The following is a 5,976-nucleotide window of genomic DNA, read 5'->3' on the forward strand; positions in this document are numbered from 1 at the left end:
TTTACATTTTACCCTTGGTTTCTTGCCTTGAAATATAAATATGGAAATCAGTTTATCCCACTCTGAGAATTTCTTTTTATAATTAAAGACCAATACTTGTGTTTTTAGTTGAAAGGCACTAAATAAAAAAAAAGTTAATATTGAGGTTCACTTGGTGCACACTTTGTAAAAGATCACTTTTGAAATTTAGCAGAGACAAATGTGAGAGCTCCCGAGTCTTTATGTAGGAGAAAAATCTGAGCACAGTGTGTGATTTTGTTGAGATCTCTTCTAAACATCTGAGGAGACACATGTGAAAGATCCAGCATCTCTACCTAAAAAGTACCTTTAGTTGGGACTCAAAGCCATGCTGTTTGAGGTGCAGTTGTGCCTTCACATCGATGTGGTGCCCACAAGGCTATGACTCTTACAGAGGCTACTCTATGCTCAGGATACAAAGGGGTGATTCTCTTATATGTTTCATTGAGATCGCTTTGTCTTAACTAAAACTAAATTTAAAACTATCATTTAAATAGCATTAAACATGTCAGAATATCAAGGGTTACTGATTTAAATGTTTAAATTTATCTTCAATGTCCAGCATTGTATTTTTGCTTTGTATAGCATTACAATTTTGTCTTGTACAGCCCATTTTTGCATGTATGTAAATATAGTTTATGGTTTCCTCTGTTAAATCATTGTGCAATAAAAAACTGTATACATAAAACAACTTCAAATATGACAATGCAATCAATGTCTTTGATTGAAATGGTGTGGATAAATGACATTGAGGGAAGAAAAATTGTATAAAAAAAGAGATCTCTTTAACATTTCAAATATTTCTCCTAGACAGAAATGAGGTTACTTTAAGACTGAATGTAAACTTTTGCTTGAGTCGCCTGCTTCTCAAACATCTCTCCTGAGACAAAAACTCTTAACACTCTCACAATGGTCTCCTTTAAAGATTTAGAAGAGATCTCAACAACTTTACACACCGTGCTCAGATTTTTCTCCTAATCTAAATACTCCTAATCTCCTAATACTGAAGAATACATATTGGTATTCTTCAATGTTTCAATCAAGATCTCAACACTGTGATCAGATTTTTCTGGACTGAGTCATAAGACATTTATGTGCCTTTCAGCAAAGAAAGCTCCAGGGTTACATTTTCTGTATCAGTTTTGATTAAGGCATCTGGTACATTACTATTTCCAACAACAAATTATGTGCCTAAGTACATTAACTTTGTACTATAAAAAGTAACATTATCCTTATTTCTGTACAAGTTCTCTCTCAATATAGCCTTTAACTCTGAATTGATTACCCCCAAATGTGAGAGATCCAGTCTCTTGCTAAGGAGAAATATCTGAGCACAGTATGTAAAGTTGTTGAGATTTCTTCTAAAGCTTTAAAGAAGACCATTGTGAGAGAGTTAGAGTTTTTGTCTCAGGAGACAAGTTTGAGAAGCAGGAGACTCAAGCAAAAGTTTCCATTCAATCTTAAGGTAACCTCATTTCTGTCTAGGAGAAATATTTGAAATGGTAAAAAGATCTCTTTTTTATTGTATTTTTCTTCCCTCTGGTTAGCTTCAATGTCATTTATCTACACCATTTCAATCAAAGACAATACATGCATTGTCATATTTGAAGTTGTTTTATGTAGACAGTGTTTTATTGCACAGTGATTTATCAGAGGAAACCATAACCTATATTTACATACATGCAAAAATGGGCTGTACAAGACTAAAATTTAAATACTAAACAAAGAAAAAAAAAACTGGTACACTAGTGTTACATTTGTTAAAAAAGGTATTGCTCTTATACTAAACATTTTAGATAAATAAGATAAATAAATCCAAGATAAATTTAAACATTTAAACTAGTAATATTAGTAATAGTAATATTGATACACTGAAATGTTTAATGCTATTTAAATGATAGTTTTAGTATTTACAATATTAGTAAAAGTTTAACGTTTCTCCTAAAATACAGACAAAGCTGATATCTCAATGAGACTTATAAGAGAATCACCCCTTAGTATCCTGAGCGTAGATTAATCTCTCTCAGAGCCATAGCCTTGTGTATAGCAGCACATCGATATAAAGACACAACTGCACCTCAGACAAGATGGGTTCGAATCCCAGCTAAAGGTAATTTCCTACTCCTGTTCAATTCTCACCCGTCCAATTATTTCCTGTCTTTACTCCTACTGTCCTGACCATTAAAGGTGAAAAACCCCATTGTAATAAAAAAAAGCAACCTCTGAGCAGTAAAACATTTTTTATAATGGAGTCTTGCAAGAGATTACAGCAAGACAATAAAGAGATCTCTCGTTTCTCACAAGTTTCTCTCCCATTGTCATTTTGGATTCCTTTCTTTCAGAACGTTCTCATGTCTCTGTTGTCTACTTTTATTTCTCCTAAGGATTTTTAGGAGAACCATCGGAGACACTGTTGAGACTAAAATGAGAAATACATGAGAATCACAACTAGGCTGAGGTTAGAAAGAGCAACCACTGAGCAATAAAATATTCCTATAATGGAGTCTTGATAGAGATTGCAGCAAGACAATAAAGAGATATTCTATGTTTCTTCCACCACATTCTCTGCTTTGACTCTTTTTTCTCAAATATTTCTCATGTCTCATTTGTGTCTACTTCCATTTCTCCTAAGGAATTTTAGGAGAAATATCTGAAATGTTGTTGATACTAAATTGAGAGATATATGAGAATCTTATCTAAGTCTTCTGAGCTTAGGAAAAGCAACCACTGAGCAATACATTTTTCCTATGGGTTGGAGCATATGTGGGCTTGCTTTCTCTTCATTTGCTCAGAAGCACTAACACAGCATTAGTGTTCATAGAAGCTCTAAACTAATAGTGCTGTGCATTGAAGCTCTAACATAACTTTCTGTGCATAGAACTTCTAACACATGATAAACTGTCTTTCTGCATTGCAAATAACATTTCATTTCATATGTAAAACATAAAAGAGGAAAACGTTTCATGTGTAATTAAATGTGTCATGTTCAAATTCTTGTCTTTTAGAATCATTGTCTTAGTACATGAAGCCAGCATTTTAAAATGCTACAAAACTGTTTTTATTTTGGTTGTCATTTGTTGAAATATATATATATATATATATATATATATATAAAATACAGTGTGTTCGTGCCTGTCTGCTGAATGTGACCCACAATATCTGACTCTCCTCTGTGGCCATGGAAAAATGAATATTTACAATGACAATAAATTATACTCCGTCAATGAAACACTTCCAACAAAAAAATGGATTTCTGGTTTTCTGTCAGCTTGTTGAACACACTTTTATTTGGATATTTTACCATTTGATGGCTGAAGCAGCAGCGAGCGTCCACCTGTGACACTGTTTTCACCCTAATCAGATCAACACTGTAAACCAAATTCAAAAAAAAATCAAATTTGAGTGAAAAATCTAATTCTCAGGCAAAGTGATAAAGCTTCTCTTCCCTGCAAATGATACACTGAAGAATGCGAATATTTAACTTCAAAGCCAAAACAAAACAAAAGATAAGCAGGCATCCTTATTAATTTCAGCATTTGCAGCAGAGGGCAATCCTCCTAGAATGGCAGCGGTGCCACAGCATGCAACGCGGCGTGACGTAGCTTCACATTCTCTATACATGAGAGGAATCTCTTTTCGTTATTTTCCCTCTTTAGCAAGTTAACTGAAAAATGGATATTCATCGTTTTTTATTTAACCTGCTAATAAAAGTGTGGTGGACTGAGTCACTGCTGGCTGAAATGGACTAGCGGTTTTCACATGAAACGATGGCCTTGAGTGTGGCGTGTTAATTATGTATTCAGTTGAGTATTCAGATGTAACTAAAATGGCATCAGTCCTTTATTAAGCATATACGTAAGCTTTAAGATTCACCCTCAGCTTGTGACAGCTGAAATAGTTATTGTGAATTGTGCAATTGTATCACCAATCACTCTTGAGAAACTTGAAGATTCCTTCAGGACGGAAGGACAAATATCCAAACCTTTTCAGACTACTACAGCTTGCACTCATGCTGCCCATTGGTTCGGCTACATCAGAAATAAGGTTCTCAGTTATGAGGAGAATAAGAAACTGGCTCTGATCTTCTGATCTTTCTCTACTGCACATAGAGAAAATTTATCAAAAGAACAAGTGAAAGAAAGATAGAGGTCATCTACGCAACTTGGAAAAAGAGGTGGCTTTTTTTGCAATAGGTAAGATATGTTTTTTTTTTTTTTTTACTCTTTGTACAGCAGTGCATAAAAGTGAAACTTTAGCTATGACATTTCAACTGATAAATGAAGGCTGCAATACTAGATCTCTCAATCTTAGGTCATCGAAAATTTTCTTCATCTTGTCTTCAGACCTCTGCAAACTATCCTTGTGCTGACTGTGTTAGGTAGTTTGTTATTAGGCTGCTGTTTAGGATGAGGCCAAGGTCCATTAGTATTGTTCAACAAGAATGCACATTCACAAGTAACATCTGCTGCTCTGCTGTCTCAGCCAGTAATAGCATTACTTCACACGTGTACAAGGGTCTCCTCCACATGTTCATCAGCATTCCTGTTGTACTTTTTAACAAATATTCTCATCAGATCTTCCCATTTCTCAGTTTCAGGGATGCATATGCCCTCTGGTGCAGGCTTTGGGATGGAAATCTCCATGTGCGCTGATTCTGGGATGGATATATCTGGATTGAAAATAAATATGTGCTGCTTTCGTGTGTGTTATTGTTAAGGTCTGTTTTGGGTTTTGTTTCTGGTTTAGGTTTTCATGTCTTTTATTTTGATATGTTGCCTTGTTTCATGTTCCTGTCATGTGTTTTTCCTACCCTGTCATGTGATCCTGCCATGTGGTACTCTTGTCTGTGTGTCATGTTCTGATTGGTTGTCCTAGCCATGTGTCTTGTTTCCTCATTGGTTGGTTCTTCGTCATGTGACCCTGATTGTTTACTGTAAGTAGCCATCATGTTGCCTTTGTGCTTGGTCGTGTATGAATGTATTTATCCTGCTGTCGGTGAGTCTAGTCTGTTCATGTTAATTCAAGTCAAGTCTAGTCTAGTCTGTTCAAGTCAAGTCAAGCCAAGCCTTCGTTTGTTTGGATTATGTTTGGATCACTTTGTTTAAATAAATCTGCACTTGGATTCATCACTACGCTCGCCTACAGTAGACTATCATTACAGTATGTCTCCTTCCAACGTTTTAAAAACGTACTTACCACGTCCAAACTGGTACTTTACATGCTGCCATCAAAATGTTTTCTTTACAGTGTTAAAGCTGAATATTCATCTTATTACCAGCATTTTTTTACATTTCACCTTACTTGTAGCGTTGCTGACCTCTGGTTGTTGTCCATTTTATAAGCCTACGTTAACATATGTAGGCCTAATAATTTATACTACACACAAATTTAGTCACTCATCGTATTTATTCACAAAATATAAAAGGTAATATGATATGGGTAGTTCACAAAAAAAAAATCTAAACAAGACGCATAAATATATACCATTAAAACAAAATGGTTTCAAATAAGAGAGTAGCCGCACGCAGTAGGGGGCGGAGTTGAAAACGGAGCCATCAAGCCGGACACTTTCTGCTCCCGTTAGTGACGCTCGCGCTGTGTTTGCATACTCTATCACAGATGAAGTGAATGAAATGCAATTATTTGTCAAATATACAGACGTTTCAGAAACGTTTTCATGAGCAACAGATATATACTGATTATATATGTCTTAATACATCGCCATCTATTCAAGAATAAAGTGCAACGTAAATATATACAATTTAAATGCTAATAAAGTGGGGGAATGTATGCTTTCATCAGTGTTTTATGATAAACGTGACTCAATATAACATTGCGACTACAGTAAAAAAGCTTTTACTGTTCTAAAAACACAGATTTGTGGCTATTATTGGAATTGAAAAGGTTAGGATAAACCCGAAACACACGTGATAGTTGTCATGCGGTGAATCTGGCCAA

This window comes from Sinocyclocheilus rhinocerous, unplaced genomic scaffold (genome assembly GCF_001515625.1).
Source record: "Sinocyclocheilus rhinocerous isolate Xijiao unplaced genomic scaffold, SAMN03320098_v1.1 scaffold1730, whole genome shotgun sequence".
NCBI classification, from domain to species: Eukaryota; Metazoa; Chordata; class Actinopteri; order Cypriniformes; family Cyprinidae; genus Sinocyclocheilus; species Sinocyclocheilus rhinocerous.